Raw genomic sequence first — 3,263 nt, forward strand, 5'->3', positions numbered from 1 at the left:
ACACTTTATTCGGGATCAATTTAAAGATGTTTTTCTTTCTTTTAGTTAAGGTCTTGTTTGGCATTTTGGACTGATTTTAAGATCAGACTGTTTCACTGAAACTGGCTAGCCTTCGGCCTATTCCTTCAAGGACAGGAGCTGCTTCTTCTGAAGCAAGCCAGCTTTCGATACTTTCTTTTGGGAATAGGGGTTGTTCCTCTGAAAGGGTGCTGGGTTTTTCAGGCTTCTGCTTATCCTTTTGGAGAAAAAAAAACCTTATCCTTTGTTCCTCTGGGACCAAGCTGCATCCTTAAGTCTGGCTGGGTTCGGCTTGCAAGCTGTTTGAATTGGCAATTTGTGCTGTAAGCTAGCTAAGCTATTTGAAAATTGTTCTTTACCCTAGAGGAAATGGGATCCCAGTTACCTATGATTCTGAGAACACTCCCCCTACAGGTCTAACTGTGGTCTTTGCATTTCTAACTAAATGGACAGACCTGACCAAAGTCAATTTGGAATATAAATGGTCATTATGGGGAATATTTGAAGTCCCTAAACTTAATTTCCTTAAAACTGAATTGGACTACAATACCTCAAAAATTTCCAGAACTGAATGGAATGCTTATTTTAATTGGTATTTTGAAGCTTCTCTCAAAATTAAAAATCTAAAATTGAAGATTAAGGGAAGCAAAGAGATGATTAAGGAAATATAAAATGGCTCCTGAAGCCTTAGGTTACTTCCTTGGCTTCTTTGTTTCAGGCTTCACCTCTGGCATCATCTTCTTCCTTCCCTTCGATGTTACCTATGTCATTATTATTATCCTTAAGTCCCCCAATTAATAATTCTCTCACCAAATTTCCCCTTTACTCTGAAATTCTCTCCATTACCCTCTCCTCTGACTTGTCAGAACCTATTCCTTTAAATGTAAGCCTTCCAAGGAACCAGAAGCTAAAACCATAATTTCTTATATTTCCAGCATTAAAGCTCAACTTTGAGTCATAGTCAAAGATTTTCCCAAAGTAACCAAAAATCCTCACCGATTTGCTAAGGAATTTAATATAGTAATTCAAATCTATCAATCTGGTTTCTCTGACAGAAAAGTTCTCTAGAATTACAACCGGAGACCAGTCCACTAATTTGTATGATTAGGCTTGGGCAAATGCTAGGTGACTTCATCAAGTGATTGGCTTTTTCAAGTCTGTTGATGGGAACAAAATTCAGGCAGATGAACCTGTTCATGAATATTATGATGGACTTCAAATTGTTTTTAATGAAAATTCTGATATTCCTTCAGATGTTCATTCTACCTGGGTAGTGCTTCACTCAATGTTTATTAATAGACTGAACTGGGACCTTTCCCTTCTAGTAAAAAGGAGACTAAGTTCACCCCATATTTAATTTGGCAAGCCAGTTCTCTCATACCCTAGATGAGCCACCTCGAAAGGAGATCACCAAAATTCTTAATCTTCAACTCTAGCAAATGAAGACTCCTAAATGAAACTACCCCCCCCCCCATAGTCTGCTGTTGCTGCAAAGAGCCAGGACACTGGAAAAGAGATTGTTACAAATTTAAGTGCTTTACCTAAAGTCCTCTAATCAGCCATCAGTCCTCTAATCAGCCTTTCCAAAGTCCTCCCAATTCTCAGTGACAGGGCTTTGAGGAAATATTGGAAATCTTCCCAAACTTCCCTCTTTAAACAACTTGGAAAAACATTTTTCTTGATTGGGGATGAATCTCTTCCAGTCCCAACTGATTTGGAACCACAGCCTCACTGCAATAAAACAGCCCCTGATTCAGAGTACTAAAACAATTCAAATAGTGGGGATCTCTAATGAACGTCCAGAGGTTTCTGTCTCTGAACCTTTTCCCTTTTGCTTAGGTCCTTGGAGAGATAAAAACCCTTTTCTCCTTAGTTCCTCTACCCCATCCATTTATTAGGCTGAGACTTCTACAAGAAGTATCATGCCAGAATTTCTTTCTCCCAAAAGGGGGAAATAATTCCAGAAGTTGATGGTTGTCATTAAAGTAACCAACCAGGTGTATTAAATGACACTTTGAGGAGTTCCTGTCATGGCTCAGTTGTTAATGAACCTGACTAGCATCCATGAGGACATATTTTCGATCTCTGGCCTCACTCAGTGGGTTAAGGATCCGGCATTGCCATGAGCTGTGGTATAGGTTGCAGACGCAGCTCGGATCTAGCGTTGCTATGGCTGTAGTGTAGGCTGGCAGCTATAGCTCTGATTAGACCCCAGCCTGGGAACCTCCATATGCCGCAGGTGTGGCCCTAAAAATACAAAAAAAAAAAAAAAAAAAAAAGAGAGAGAGACACTTTGACGTCTTTTATTTGTTCCATCTCTGACTGTATAAGAGCTGATTCTGGAACACTGATTATTTGACCCTAATGAATCAGCTATCCCCTTCCTTATGGGCAAAATCTCCAACTGCGGTTGGCAAAATTCATAGCACAAATCCTCCACTGCCATTACTAGAAAGTTTAAATAGTTAACATGGCTTATAAATGATCACTCCAACTAATGCAAAACTTTCTCCACTTTCATTTAATGTTATGTGAGATTCATCCGTTTTGACTCATTTTCTGTACTGTAGTGTATTCCTCTGTATGAATGGACCATAGTGTACTAATCAGGTCTCCAACTAATATTCATTTAGGTATTTTCCAATTTTCTGCTACTACAAACAAAGCTGTAATCAGCATTGCTATATCTAGCTCTGGGGTATACATGCAAGTTTTTCTATAGGTGTGGAATTTCTGGGACGTAGTTATATGTGAATCTTCAATTTTCCTATGTATTATCTATTCCACTTATATTATTTTTATTTATTATTAAACTACATGTACATAGTTGTCAATAAACTAAGAAATATTTGGAGTAATGGAGATTCATGAAAAAGCAATAAGGTATAAATAGTCACCACTTTATCATCTATAGAAAAGTCAATACTATAAATCATTTGCCCTTAGAATCTACTTCATCAAAAATTATCTATGCCCTTAGGAAAAGAAAAAGAATGGATATATGTGTATGTATAACGGAATCACTTTGCCATACATTTGAAATTAATATAACATTGTAAATCAATTATATGTCAATAAATTTTTTTAAATTTTATGCTTTTTTCCCCAAAATGTTCACTGTAAAAGATAGCAAGTCTTCAACATGTCATATTTACTATCACTTCATAGATTAACTGATATGATTGATAATTATTAATCAAGTAACAACATGTGCTACACTTTTCTAGGCACTGGGAATACAGAGT

Source organism: Sus scrofa, chromosome 7, assembly GCF_000003025.6.
Source record: "Sus scrofa isolate TJ Tabasco breed Duroc chromosome 7, Sscrofa11.1, whole genome shotgun sequence".
Taxonomy (NCBI): domain Eukaryota; kingdom Metazoa; phylum Chordata; class Mammalia; order Artiodactyla; family Suidae; genus Sus; species Sus scrofa.